Genomic DNA, 16,045 nt, shown 5'->3' with positions numbered 1-16,045 from the left:
CTCTCTCTCGTTCTCTCTCTCTCTCGTTCTCTCTCGTTGTCTCTCTCTCTCTCGTTCTCTCTCTCTCTCGTTGTCTCTCTCTCTCTCGTTGTCTCTCTCTCTCTCGTTGTCTCTCTCTCTCTCGTTGTCTCTCTCTCTCTCGTTGTCTCTCTCTCTCTCGTTGTCTCTCTCTCTCTCGTTGTCTCTCTCTCTCTCGTTGTCTCTCTCTCTCTCGTTGTCTCTCTCTCTCTCTCTCGTTGTCTCTCTCTCTCTCGTTGTCTCTCTCTCGTTGTCTCTCTCTCGTTGTCTCTCTCTCGTTGTCTCTCTCTCGTTGTCTCTCTCTCGTTGTCTCTCTCTCGTTGTGTCTCTCTCGTTGTCTCTCTCTCGTTGTCTCTCTCTCTCTCTCTCTCTCTCTCTCTCTCTCTCTCTCTCTCTCTCTCTCTCTCTCTCTCTCTCTCTCTCTCTCTCTCTCTCTCTCTCTCTCTCTCTCTCTCTCTCTCTCTCTCTCTCTCATCTTGACCCTCCCCTCTCCCCCCACCATCTCTTTCCACTCCTCCATCTCTCGCTCCCACCCCTCCCTATCACTCCTACCCCCTCTCCCTCTCTCTTCCACTCCTCTCCCTCTCTCTTCCACCCCTCTCTCTCTCCCTCTCAACCCTACCCCCTCTCTCCAACCCCTCTCCCTCTCTCTCTCTCTCTCTTTTTCGACCCCTCCCCTCTTCCTCCACCCTTTCTTCTACCCCCCATCTCTCTCCACTTCACCATCTCTCTCTCTCTCTCCCACTCTCTCCCTCTCCCTCTCTCGCCCACCCCTCTCACCCTCTCTTCCACCCCTCCCTCTCTCTCGCCCACCCTCTCCCTCTCTCTCCCACCCCTCTCCCTCTCTCTCCCACCCCTCTCCCTCTCTCTCACCCACCCCTCTCCCTCTCTCTCACCCACCCCTCTCCCTCTCTCTCACCCACCCCTCTCCCTCTCTCTCGCCCACACCTCTCCCTCTCTCGCCCACCCCTCTCCCTGTCTCGCCCACCCTTCTCCCTCCTCTCTCTTCTCCCTCCGTCTCCTAATACCCTCCCTCCGCCTCTTATTAATATTCCCGTCAGCGAAGCGACGGGTTTTGTTTGCTCGTGCATGTGTACATATATGTATATCTATATATATGTATGTATATATGTATATGTATATGTATATATATGTATATGTATATATATATATATATATATATATATATATATATATATATATATATAAAATATGTATACATCAAAATGTGTGGAGCGTGATGAGCGCTCCCTTGATCCCCAGTGGACGCAAGTCCTGCGCATGAGCAGACCAAAGCATCACCTCTGACCCGAAGGCTTCAGCTTGGCCACTCATGTCAAAAGCCAGAGATTATTTATGATGGTCATTGGTGAAACATCAAACGGAGATGCTGATCCAGATTTCAAGCTTATTTACCGTCTTTTGAAGTTGCCTTTTTTGTCTTAAAAAAGGTTTAAAAAAAAAAAGATCAAACACTTAAACAGCTTGGTATGTGCACCTTGACCCCATGATCAAAGCACACAGTCCAACAAGACTGTTCCATTGGCATACACATGCACCTCAGAAAGCAAAACCCCAGGAAAAAGTCCACCCCCATAGGGGAGTCAGACTGGGCCCGTGGGCCTTCATAACGTGGAGCCGTGTAGACCGCAGAGGCTCCGCGAGGCCGCGCAGGTTACCTTCCTTGCTGGGCGACCCACGACACTCCTTCCCCACGGCAGCTAGCGTAACCGCGGTCCGGTTCAGGCCTGGTGGTACGGGTCCCAGCTGGCAACGCCTGAGAGGAACGAACGGGCCTTCGCTCTTTTTGAGTTGATGCTCTCTTTAAGGGCCCATCTGTCCCTCGCGCTGCTCGGACTGTCCCGAAGCCCGATCACCTCGGACCGTTCGGAGCTGGTTGCCGAGTTCTCTCTGGCTCATACACGAGCGCACAGGTCTGCGCGGAACAGCAGGCGGGGCTGCGCTCCCAGCTCGCATCTCCTCCTGGTGTCCGAACCTCTCCACCGACTGAAGGCTCCAAGCGCCAGGCTCCAGACTACCGCGCAGCTCCTCAACCTCTCCAGACTCGCCTCCAGACCCGACTTGACTCGTTGAACTGGCGCTCTGCATGGCCTTTTATAGGGCTGGTGAGACGTGATCTGATCTCCGCCCTCTCACCTCTGACCGCTGCGCGGAAAGCGGACGTCGCGGAAATCACCGACCCTCTGGATCCGATTCTCCAAGAGCGAGCCGACATGTTTGAAATCATCACCCTTCGACCCCCACAGGCCCCGCCCCTTTCTCTCCTGTGATCCGTTTTCCGAGGCGAAGCCTCCACAGAGCGGATGTGGTAGAAATCATCAGACTTGCTCGATGAGCGAACCCCCACGTGTGCCTGCAGCGATACTGTTCGCTGGGAACTCACTGTGGCTGGCGCAAAGATGGCGACGTTTGGGGACGAAGGTGAGGCGATGTTTGTGGTGTGGAGATGTTGACGGTTGCTGGCGAAGTGGTGAAAATGGCGTGGTTGTTGAGAGGCAGGGGTGGTTGTGGTTGTTGTGAAGCGGTTGATGAGAGTGATGTTGGTGGTTGGTCTAAAACAACGATAGTAAAGAAAAATGGCTATCTCAAAGATCACAGCCCGGGTGACGCGAATAAATCCCATTAGACAACGGTGGGGAAATCTAACTGAACACGGACTTATTGATCTAACTGAACGAAGGACCTTTATTGTGTTCTGCTGTGTAAGGTATGTGTAATGTTCATGATCGGCTGTGTAAGGGACGGCTGTGACTGTCTGCGATCTGCTTCGTGAAAGAGGCAGGAGGAAATGCATGAGGGGAGTCGGCGATCGACTTTTATGAGGAGTTCCTCAACAGGTTCATCTGGAGTCCAGTGACGGAGCCTCTGACTGTCTTTGCTCCCTGCATGGCTCGACACATTTGTTGATCCGCCTGCGGAGCCCAACACCCTGATTTGGCCTGATCTGGTGAGCAGGCCAGGCCTGGATTCGTATGCTGGACCTTGTGAAAAGCCAGCTGGAGCACACCGTGGACCTTCCGCTCTTATGCCGTCAACCTTACGGGGGCTGAACGCGCTGACGCTGCGTGCGTGGGCGGTGCGACAAAAGGACGCCGCCGCCATTTTGCCGTGCGGCGTGTTTGAGCTTGGGCGCTCGAATCCGTTGATATCGACTTGTCACAAGCCACATTCGTGCCTTTAACACTTTTCCTCTCGTCCATGAGGCATCAGCAAGTACTGTGTGTCTTGTCTGCATGTTGTCTAAGGTTTATCTCGCTTGGGTTCCCTTCGAAACTCATAATCTGTAGCTCCCCAGTTAAGGGCGGGTTAAAGATTGATTAAAACATTGTCGTGTATGTTTTGCTTGTGTTGTGTTCCCCGGTGTGTCCCCAATAAATCTGGCTGTTATACGAGATTTGCCGCCTTGAATTTATTTGTGCCGCGCCGAGGAACAATCCACTCGATTTGGATATAAAACCCAAATGGGCTATGGACTGGCAGACTCCGCTCGGTCTCTGACAAATGTAGTCTGTAGCTGGGGTCGATTTCCCCAGCTGGCAAGGCACAGGTGTATTTTGGTATCATGATCTGAATCGCGTAACCCGAGACATGTGCCGAGCCAGCCGGCGTTATAACCCCGGAGACGGCGGTGCTGTTAAGTGATGCCGAATCTTCAACATTTGGCTGTCAAGAGTAGGGTGTGAATCCCGCCACCGCCAAATCCTTAACATTGGTCGTCAGGAGTGGGATGTGAACCCATCCACCCCCATAAATTGGCAGGACACCGATTCAACATCTGGTGCTGTTCGCACCCCGAACATTGGTTACAAGAGGCGCGAAGGAAAAAAAATATATGTCGCTCACAAATTCCAAGTTTTGCTTTGATTTTATTTTGAGTGGATTGGGTGTAAAACTTCGAAATTATAAAGAAAGATGGAGATGAAAAATGGCGGTGCGGCTCCACCTCAGCGCGACACGAAGCAGGAGAGGGTAACTATAAATAGCGCAACGAACCGCACAGCACGAAGAAAACGTTCTCACCCACCGGTTCAGACCACGTGGTCACAGCACGAATCATGGCAAACGAAGCAGGACGCCAACGCGTACATTAACGAGATTCGTGCACGATTGGCAGATACCTTGGAACAGGTGGAGTGTGATGTGAATTATATTCAGGAGTTACAAATTAAATTGGACGAGGCATTACGGCACGCAAACGAGGTTTGGGAAAATTATGTGCACGGGGAGTCACAACAATTGGCCGATGCACAGGAATGAATTCGGTGGCTGGAAAATGACTGAGCCAACACAGGCGAGGAACTACATGGAGAAATGATGAAAGTAGAGTGGTTTACCCGGAGGTTGGAACATGAGAAGAGCGAACTCAACAAAAGAAGAGAGGAGGAGCAAATTAGTAACTCCCGGGATAGGGAGAACTTGGAAAAAGAATGGAAAACAAAGCTGGAAAAGGAAAAATGGGAACACGATTTGGAATTGAAACAACTGAAGGAAAAGGTAAGATCAGGCAATCAGATAAGAGAAAGCCTAGAACAGAAGATAAAAAGAGGAGAGAAATATCTGGAGCAAAGGAGGGAAGAATTGTTGGAAAAGTCAGGACAGTTGTGGAAATCGGAGTGCAGGGGAAATTAACTGGCATGTCAGAAATTAGCAAGGGATACGATACGGTAAGAGAATGGGCGAAAGGAGGGAGGAAGCATGCAAAAGAGGTGCTGACATGAGAAAGGAATTATGGGAAAAAGCTTCTGAGTTACAGAAACACCAAAACAAAGAGACGGAATTACAAAACGAGCTGAGGATGTTGAGAGAGGAAAGAAAGAGAACGGAGAATGAAACGTTAAGGAACCACAAAGTGCAGATCGAACAGATAGAAGCCAAAGCAAGATTAAAGAAAGAGATGGAAGGAAGAGTAGTGAAAGAAAAACGAATGAAGCAGGAAAGGGAAATCAATCAATTGAGGAAACGATGAGATTTGAGAAGGAAGAACAAGAGAGACAGTGGGATATTAAACAAAAAGAACATGAATTTGAAATTTACCAACTAAAGGAGAAAGCAAGGTTGGAGTACGCGGAGATGGTGAAAGAACAAGGAATGAAGCAGGAAAGGGAAATCAGCCAATTGAGGGAACAACGAGATTGGAGAAGGAAGAACAAGAGAGACAGTGGGATAGGAAACAAAAAGAACATGAATTTGAAATTGACCAACTAAAGGAGAGAGCAAAGTTGGAGTACACGGAGATGGAAAAACTCCAGGAAGATAATGAACAACTAAAAAGGCTCGGAGAGGAAGAACGACTCAAATGGAAAGGAAAATGGAGCCAGGAAGTAGGACAGCACAACAATATGGGATGTGTGATATCACCACAGGGCGGCATGTTCGTGGTGCAGGACTTGATTGACATCACTCGTCGGATGACACCACAATAAGCACAAACTCTGGTGATTGAGACATAAAGGAAGCATGCGGGGTATCGTGTAAATGTATAAGTTTAAGGTTAAGTAAAAATTGTAAATTGGTTTTGCTCCCCCTGCATGTTTGTTTTAGCGCCGGCAATTTATGTCTGTCGTCTGTATGAGTGAGTTTGTTTAGTTAGTTACTCAGCTCATAGGTAATTTACTTTTGGGACATGGATACACCAAATGTCGCACTCAGGGATCCGAAGATAAATCATACTTGGGGAGAACTTACACATGAAAGCACACGAAAATGTGACGACTCGGGACGAGTCTGTAAAAAGGGGAGGGGGTAGTGTTATGGTTGTGGAAATTCACAGAACACCATTTAGGTTTCCCAGATATCAGTTATATCGATAAGTGTGTGTTCAGATTAGATTTCCCCACCGATGTCTAAAGGGCTGTGATCTTTGAGTCAGCCATTATTCTTTTGCAATCTTTCTTTTGGAACAATCACCATCTCAACAACCACAACCACCTTCACAACAACCACCTTCACCACAACGACATCTCCTTGCCATCTCCTCAACCACATCTCCACAACGACAGCAATCATCTCCTCAACCACATCGCCACAAACGCACAACATCGCCTCACCTTCACCTTCACGAACGCTGCCATCTTGTTACCGGCAACAGCGTCCTGCCAACAGACGCAAGGGTTCCCTGTTAGGGCGGGGGCCGGTGTTTTCCACAACGTCCGCTTTGTTCGCGTTTCGCGACGAATTCAGATCAGGATGCCAAAAGGGGCAGAGCTAGCGGGGGGGGGGGGGGGTCAGAGATCGGAGGGGAGAGATCAAAGCCTCGCCTCACGGACTCCATATAAAGGTGCGCAGAGACACCAAGCGAGTCAGTCTGGAGTCTGGAGTAGGGGGAGGTCTGGGTTCGCCGTGGAGTTCAGTCGGTGGGGAGCTGAGGCAGTCGGTGAGGAGCTGAAGAGAGTCGGTGGGCAGTCGCGTTGTGAGCGGGCAGTTGGGATCGTCACAGCGCAGCCTGGATCGCAGCCTGCCGTGCCGCGCAGAACCACGGGTCGGTGGAGAGAGGCCGGAGAGGAGTCACCAGCCAGCGGCATAACGGTCCGAGGTGATCGGGTGTTGGGACAGTCCGAGCGACGCTGAGGAACGGGTGGGCTCGTAAAAGAGCATCAACTCTGAAAGAGCAAAGGCCCGTTTGTTCCTCTGAGGCGTCGTGGCTAGGCCCGATCGACCAGGCCGCATGACAAGACCTGGGCCAAACCGCGGTCACAACAGCTGCCGTGTGGACGGGACGTCGAGGAGCGCCCAGCGAGTTACCACGAACGTGGCAGGTAACCAGCACGGCCTCTCGGAGCTCTTGCGGTCTCCACAGCTCTGTGAACTATTAAAGGCCTACGTGGTCCAGTGCTGTCCTTTTCTTTCTGGGGTTTTTCTTTGCATGAATGTTGTGGCACCAATTCCGTTAAGTAGAACTGGAAATAAGTAATTGTGTACATAATAAATAGACCAACAGTTGTAGTTCTTTTTCTTGCTCATGTATTGTCCCTACCCCCCCCCCCCCCATTCATTGCAAACGTGCTTGAATACCTGATTGCATGCATGACTGCATATGTGTCGTGTGTGAAATAAATGTCCCTGGTTGAATGTTCACCCGTTCGTTGCGTCCTTTCCCTCAATTGAGATGCCGTATTGCGTTCGGGATATTAGTTGGCTTTTAAATAGCCGATAAGAGAATCGGCTCCGACGGGATTGGCGATAATCCGCTGGGCAAACGCAAGAGGAGCGAGCTGCGAAAGCGGCTCGTTTCCGTACGGGTTCCGTCGAGGTACAATCTCTCGGTAGTCTGCCCGCGCGATTAATTAGATAAATCGACCATTCGGCGATCAGACCCTGTAGCGCGGGTGGAGTATTAACAAGGCTGTGGGGTGCTTAAAAACACACCCGTGGCTGTATTTCGGCGTTGTTCCGAAAGCTGCGACTGGGTTTGCACGTTTGGTGGGCGTGAATGGCCGCCATTGGCTAAAAGCGGTCGTTCGCACGCCGACCAGCGGGAAACCACAACAATATCATTATCTGGGATGAAATCCAAAATAAAATGGGCTTTTTATGAAGCATTGTATGTATGGATCAACCCTTGCTAAGATGGTGACAGGTGGCAGCTCGTGTGTTTATTATTTATGAATTGTGGGAAAATGAGTATTAAAACCCCCTATTTCGGTGCACCGTGGGAAACAATTTCATCCTTTAAAGTTTCATGATGATTAACCTTTGGAGCTAAGAGGAGTAGGGTCACAAACAAACAAAAACAAGAAACAACCATTTCGTATGTGTATATGTATATGTATATGTATATATATATATATATATATATATATATATATATATATATATATATATATATATATATATATATATATATATATATATATATATACACTAGATGACCCGTGAACCCGTTGGGTTCCCACTGTGACAGCGGTTGATGAAAAAAATCATTTCAAGAAACAAAAAAAAGATAGCGCCAACGAACTATACTGCTGAGGTTGTACCGCAAACTTTTCTCCCGAAGAGTACGTCACTGAATCGGGAATTTATTTTTAAATAATTTTTTCGTTGCCCGATTTGAACAAAACTTGATACTGCACACCTCATGTGAATCATGAGTATGGTGGCCCTAAAATTTTTGCACTATCTTGTACCGTTTTGGCTGTATTTCGGGAACATACATACATATATATATATATATATATATATATATATGTATGTATATATATATGTATATATGTATATATGTGTATATATATATATATATATATATATATATATATATATATATATATATATATATGTGTATATATATATATATATATATATATATATATATATATATATATATATATATATATATATATATATATATATATATATACATATATATATACAGTAGACTAGGCGTAAGTCATCACCATCGGGACCGAGAAAAAAGTGACGACTTAGAAATGTGACGACTTACGCATATGTGAACATTCATGATGACTGTGGGGTGAAGGATGAAGTCGCGTGTGGCCTGGACACATATGTGTGAGAGCCGGCAATTGTACCAAAAGGAAAACACAATCCTCGGGGCATAGGTGGGGGTGAGTTGGTGAGTTGGAAAGTGATCAAGCAAAGATGGAATTCATGAATCAGTTTATCAAAAGTAAAGATAATGAACAACTCTGTAAGACAACTCGTATACCATCGGTGATGGTATGGTGACAAATTACATGACACAGTCATCGTGGTGATGATTACCACTCAATGCCTATGTGTAAGTGAGTGCGGTAATGTACAAAACAAGCCAATATAAAACCATGATCGGCTTCAACACTAAGCTCGATCGATCCTTTACTTCTTCACGAAGTAATCCGTTATGTTTGACTGCCTCAAACTCTTGGGCATCTGGTGCATGAGAAAGGACTCAAACTGGTCATTGTATTCCATGATGTTGGCTGGGCAATCCTCCACCGAAAGACAGTATCGGCCGAATATTTGGCCGAATCGGCCGAAACCGAATATTTGGCTGAGCCGACATTTGCCGAAACCCGATGATGAGCGCGTCATCGACATCTTCAAAGGACACACATTTCACGCATTTCACACTTCTACCGGCCTCACGATCTTCTCCACTTGTCCAAATATCTTTCCCTTATTCTTCAAGATATCATTCAATGTCTGCCATTTGATGTCCAACTTCTCAGCTATGGCTGTTTTCTTCATCAGTGGGTTTGCCTCGCAAAACTGGATAATATCGTATTTTTCTTGGTAGGTTTTAGTTGTAAGCTTACGCTTAGTCGCCATTGTCCTGCCTGCAGTGCAATCAACGTGTGTATGCAGTTATAAATAGCCTATCACTGGTGGTGTACACCAATGAGCGAGCATCACGATTCCATGAAATCGGGCTTCTCATGAGGCAGCAGTTCCATGTGACGAGTTAGGAGTGGTAATTTACTTGAGTTTCCATTACGTGGGAATGGACAACATCTGACGACTTAGACGAAGTGACGACTTAGAGATGACGACTTACAGAGGGATGACCCTTTATTCAAAGGGATTTAACATGAGATAAATTCGGGACTTTTTGACGCTGCCGACTAAGGCGAAGTGACGAGTTACACGCTGCCGACTTACACCTCGTCTACTGTATATACATATATATATATATATATATATATATATATATATATATATATATATATATATATATATGTGTGTGTGTGTGTGTGTGTGTGTGTTTGTACGAGATGAATGCATTGCCCGGGCTCTTTTTGAATGAATTTAATCTTCTGTACATAGGTCTGACGCGAGCCCAGTATGAGGTCTCCCCCCCCCCCGCCCCTCAGCTGAGGGGCCTCGCCATCTCGCCTATAACCTTCCCGGGGCCCGTCCCGACATTTTTTGTTTCAGAGGTTCCCTCCTATCTTTCACCGTTCAGGAGTTTAGTGCATGCAGACAAACAAAGAAACAAACAAAAACTTCAAATTATATATGAGAAGGTATAGATATATAGATGTTATGTATGTATAGCTCTAGCGAACTATACCGCTGAGGTATACCCCCCCCTGCTGATTTTGGTTTAGTTATTATGCCTGACCACAATCCCACCTCCTCACTGGTGTGCAGGGAGGTGAAGCCCCGTGAAGGCAATGTGCTCGTGTGGCAGACGGCCATTGTTGCTCACAGTTCATGCAGTTTCGGCTGTTATGGGATGCAATCTGTGCCTTGCTGCTCCATCAAGCCAGTGGGGTTTAATACATCATTTAACCGTCGAGGTTTGCATTGTCACAAGTGAAGGATTGTGTGGTTTCTTCCTGAAGAGCTCATAATAAGGTGAAATCATGGTTGACAGCTCCACTCTCCTTTGTTGGCGACCTTTTAAAGCCTCGGTCTTTAAAATAGACTCAAGTGTGGCCATTCAAAATTTGAGGTGAAGTGGTGCGTATGCGCGTATAACACTTTATATACTGTACATATGTGTGTATATATACATGTAGCATAATTTATGTGCATGACATCAGTACCATGTCAAATTTCGGGTGAGAGTTGATCCTTTTGTTTAATTATAACATAGAAAATTGTAATGGCCACATGGTTTCACAAACGGGTGGAAAGGATGCCAACCACTCATAAATGTTTGGCTTGGCTGCGTCCGAGCACATTCGAAAATAGGCCAAACAGTGGCAAAAAGGGATGAGCCAGGGCTCAGGAGGCACGTGAACAGTGCATTCGGGTCCACGGTCGCTCTCAATTAGCCAGTCCTTTCTCTTGAGACGACACGCCGTCCAAAAAGCAATCTCGGTGAAACCGTAATGAATATATAGGGTTTGCAGGTGACGCCATTGTTCGGTGCCGAATGAAGGCACGGTTATACGGGATTGTGCGGCCGAGGTAATAGTTTACGGATGATCGGAGGCAGTTAAAGGCTGCGGGCGTTAGAGATACATATTAGGGAGCTAATGCACTCAGACTGCGAATATAATGCGCTGCTTTAGTTCCGAAGGCTGCGTTCAGGCCTTCTGCAGAGCTGTCAAGGCAAAGCGGGGTTTGGGACTGTCTCGATTTTGATTGAAAATAATCGTCCCATTTGGAGGCCCGTGATGACAGCACGGGGCTAAACACCGTGTATTCGCTCCATTCCTCCGGTGTCGTTATCAGTTAGCAGTAGCAAGCCGCCGCAGCAGACGCTGCCCGGTGCGATGGTCTGCCTCCCCGTGGGCACATCCCTTGGCCCACTGCAATTTCCGCCCCTTTTTGCGGCGCACCTTCCCACCATGTACCCAGTCCTCTCCTGACCGGCTGCCGACGTAAAACACCAGGGTAAACTAAAGTGTGCCTTGCGACCTTTTTCACTTTCAAAACATGCTGAAAGCTTCGCAACTCGACTTGGGAGTGTTCACTTCGGAGCCATCTGCACATTAGGTGTGCGAGATAATCGTGGGTGGTGAGGTTAAATTGCCAAAATAAACAAATTGGAAAAGGAACAGAATGGAAGAGGATTTGGAATGGGGGAGAGGGGAATTGATGCCAACGGAAATCAGGTAAAGAGTGGGTATTAGTGAGGAAGGCAATGGGTGGTCCAGTGGTCCTATTTGCAGCTCAAATCTAAGCTGGTAATCTGATCCCAAGCCCCAGGTTGAAATCCCATATCCACAATATACCATACCTGGATTTGATGTCTTTACAGAGCGTTGGTGCTGCCGAAGCAATTCCTGGGTGGTCATACTGGCAAGGGTTATACAGGGTGGCTTGCCATTGCCTTCCCAGCGTTGTTTGTCTGCACTCTATCGTCCATCCTTTTAAATGCTGAGTGTGCAGCAAGGATGCACCACATACCATTTTTAAAATCTTTCGTTTGACTCGGCTGGGGTTTGAAGTACTGAGCTCCCAGACTCAGAGTGGACGCTCAAAGCATTATGCAACTGAGTCTGGATGTAAAATACTCCTTGTCGATAAATGACAATGTAATTAATGTAAAGGTAAACCGATCTCATTACGGTCCTTGCATTACATGTAATGCAAATAAGTATAAGTCCTTCCACCTAGCTTTGCAAACACAACACAAGCGAATAGATACACAAACTAGAAGGGCACTCGGTGAAGCGCATACCTCCACCCAGTAATGCCTGATCCACGAAAACATATCGGGCCCAATACATTTTTGAAATATCATGCTATGCAGTACGATGTCGTTTTTTGGCCCGATCTCTCAATGGTGAAGTATCACTTTAAAAATTAAATACTTTTCGTATCCAGATCCAGATCAGGATCTTCACCAAAATCTAATCAATTCATCCTTGTGACACACCCAATCTGTCCACCAAGTTTCGTCCGAATTCATCCACAACTTTTTGAGATATTGTGCGAAGTATAATTTTTAACCCTGTTCTCAATGGTGAAGAATCACTGAAAAAATTCTAGGAGTCGGATCACGATCCAGTTTTCACCAAAATTGAAAAATTTCTTCCTTATCACACACCCAACCTGTCCACAAAATTTCATCCGGATCCGTTCAGAACTTTTTGAGATATCCTGCAAACAAACAAGCAAATGATAATGCTCGTTGAGCAAGGAATTGCTGGAATAAGTTTGTCATATCTCCATGATCTCTGAAAAAACAAAAACCTGGAAATAAATTTGGGTCTTATAAGTCGATAGTGCTACTGTTTAATGAGTTATCGCACTTAGTTTGGTCATGATCATAACTTGGAAGTCAATCGGACTTGAAATGGCGTTTTTATCGCAATTTGAAAGTTTTGACCCGACCCCCCCTGACATTCGACCCCCGACCGCTAAGAAGGGTGTTGGTGTGACACCCCATTGAGACATATGGTTGGATGCAGTATTGGAAGATGCACATTTTGGATTTGGGTTGAAGTCGATACGACCATTTTAGCGGACGTTATTGCAAAAATAAGAATTTTGGGTTTTCAGTGACCTTGACCTTGACCTTTGACCTAGATTCATCAAAAACGGCAAGTGTCTAAGTTGGACCATGGCCGACGTCTCTACCCAGTTTGGTCATGATGGCTGAAACGGTGTGGCTGCTACAGGGTAAACAAACACACAAACAATCAGACAGACAGACAGACACACAGAATGACACACACAACCGACCAACATAATTGCCGAAATCCGAAGGATTCCGGCAATTAACAAGCAGAAAGGGGTGAAAACATAACCCCTTCACCTTTGGTGGTGGAGGTACTAAACAAAAAAATAAAAGAAGTAAATTAATCGGACGAACACCGCAGGCAAGCGTGCAGGCAGCATCATAGTGTAAGGAACTTCGCAGGAGTTTCTTCCACAGGGTGTTCAAACCATTAATTTCGCTCCCTGTTTCTCTGTCTGAATTGTTGTATTATATATTAGTGGCAAATCCACGACATTCTTTCCATATATATATATATATATATATATATATATATATATATATATATATATATATATATATATATATATATATATATATATATATATATATATCTCTCCCAATCCCGACCCCAATCACCCTCTTCTGCTATCCCTTCAATGTGTTGTTTCTCACTGCCTGATTGGATGACACAACTCAGGTTGTGGACCCATCACTTGGAGAGATTTTGGGATTGAAGGGTCAAAACCTCGAATATGGATGGTTTCCAGCTGATGATCTGGATGGTCATTGAATCAGACAGTCAGTAAGCTGAATGAATTCTTCAGATGTCTGTCTCTGTCTCTGTCTCTGTCTCTGTCTCTGTCTCTGTCTCTGTCTCTGTCTCTGTCTCTGTCTCTGTCTCTGTCTCTGTCTCTGTCTCTCTCTCTCTCTCTCTCTCTCTCTCTCTCTCTCTCTCTCTCTCTCTCTCTCTCTCTCTCTCTCTCTCTCTCTCGTCTACCCAGAGATACACCTGTGCAAGGTGTGCACCGAGGCGAATAGTGCACATCTGCCATGAAGCAAGCCAACGTACTCAGTCCACGACATGCAGGAAATTATATATATTTGTTGGTAAGCAGAAAGGACAGCTGGCTTATAATGAAACTGGTTCTCGCTCTGATGAAAATAAATGAAATGAATCAGCTCTCGATATGAAGAGGAATTTGATGGGTTTGGGATTCTGTACCACGAGCGCCGTCTGCCTGGTTCGGGACAGTGATGAAAGTGAAATGTGCTCACGTTTTTTTGTATGGCATGCTGAGTGTGTGGCTTCTGTAAATGTAGGGGGTGTTGTCAGGGTGAAAGGGGGAGATAGGGGTAGAGATGGGGAAGGGGAGAAGGGGATGGGTTGACCTGTGCTTCTCACGAGCTGTGCTTTATACACATTGTACCATCCTGGGTTGTTCTTCGAATTATTATTTAATGCAGTTTGGAAGATTTTTTTTGTTGTTGTTGTTGTTTGCATTGGAAGAAAACATTTTTTTCTTTGCTCCATTTTTTTCACCTCCTTAATGAATGCAGGGAAGAACTAGAACGGAACTCGTTGGAGCGCATACCTCCTCCACTGATAGGCCTGATCTGCATGCAGACCCCTAACCAAAATGTAATCGGCTTGTTCTTGTCACCAAGCAAACTTATCCAACTATTTTTGTCATAATCCGTCCACTACCCACTACGTTTTGAAATATAATGCTACATGTCGTTTTTGGCCCCATCTTTCAATTATGAAGAATCACTTTGAAAAATAAAAATTCTCATACCCAGATCCGGATTCGGATCTTCATCAAATTACTCGGAGAATAAATTCATCCTTGGCACACACCCAACGTCTCCAACAAAGTTTCATCTGAATCCGTCCATAACTTTTTGAGATATCATGCAACATGTCGTTTTTGGCCACAACTCTCAATGGTGAAGAATCATTTTAAAAAATTCATAGTATCCAGATTCGGATCTTCGTACACAACTTCTTGCAAACATATCGAGCTACAAGACATGCAACAACTCATCAGACCCCTGCTGAACTTCTACATGGACGTACATTGCACACCAAGTTGCACATTGGGGACCGTCAAATCAGTGTACCTGCTGCAAGATTCGAGGATGTGAGATGCTGTGTTCAAAAGAAACATGAGAAGTCTACACGATACACAGACAAGCATCGGGGAGCGAAACCTTCCACCTTCCAATGTGGTTCTTTCGTGCGAGTTCGGAAACCTGGACTTCACCAGAAAGGACAAAACAAGTTTACCCAACCCCTCAAGATCAGTGTACAGAGAGGTCCTACTACCTGCAGACTCTCTGATGGGAAAGTGTGGAATGCAATTCATCCAGCACCTCTGATTGAGACCTCAAATGTACTTTCTGCTAGAAGTACAACAGGTTCTGAGGACAATAGGGCACATAGCTCTGTCCAACAAATGCCTCCACAAGTTTTTACCCAAGGTGTTTGTCGTGGGATGAGATATCGTTGAGCCCCTGAGTGGACCAAGGACTTTGTCATGTAACATGCTTGCTATTTTTATTTACTATGACCACATACACTTGTTATTTTCACGAAAAAAAGGAATATGTGGTATTGGGAGTTGCATGGAGATTAATGAATGCATGATGAGCTGGAACTGATGAGGCGGAACTGAGAGTGACATCAGCGGGCTGTCGAGTGTGGAGCACGAGACTTGATTAAAGGAGATGAGCGAAAGATCATTCGTGTGAACTGTCATTGCTTATACATAACATGTTCGCAAACATTAATTTTTAACAACAGCTGCATGCGATGGTAGGCCAGGGAATCAATGAAAATATATCGCCAAACCCACCACGAATTGCAAGAGAAAAACCATTCAAGTGTTTTTTCACTCCAAGTATGCTTTAGAATGACAGACTAAAAGTCACCAAAAATCTAAGGAGGGGAACATGTTTATTTTTCAATATGGCTGCCAAAACTGATAATTTTAGAATCAGCCCTATATCAGCAAGTAATAGTGCTAAAAATTATATGTGAAACACTTCGGTACATGTTATTGGACATAATAAACCCATTTCTGGAATTTTTTAACTTGTCGCAGACTTCACATTCAAAATGGCTGCAAAAATGGTGCCAAAACTCGCATATTTAGAACTAGCCAAATATAA

General features: G+C 45.8%; 1 long non-coding RNA gene across 1 annotated transcript; it reads left to right on the top strand.

Moving 5' to 3' along the window:
• Nucleotides 1-2,137: 2,137 nt before the first annotated feature.
• On the top strand, nt 2,138-15,611 carry LOC147022229 (uncharacterized). Its single transcript, XR_015061120.1, has 3 exons — nt 2,138-2,460; nt 10,126-10,332; nt 14,432-15,611. It is a non-coding gene; the product is annotated as an uncharacterized LOC147022229 (long non-coding RNA).
• Nucleotides 15,612-16,045: the final 434 nt, after the last annotated feature.

Source organism: Eptatretus burgeri, chromosome 8, assembly GCF_056783735.1.
Source record: "Eptatretus burgeri isolate ZD-2024b chromosome 8, Ebu_testis_v1, whole genome shotgun sequence".
Classification (NCBI taxonomy): domain Eukaryota; kingdom Metazoa; phylum Chordata; class Myxini; order Myxiniformes; family Myxinidae; genus Eptatretus; species Eptatretus burgeri.
Note: the sequence above shows the minus strand (reverse complement) of the source record. Positions and strands in the feature narration are given on the sequence as shown.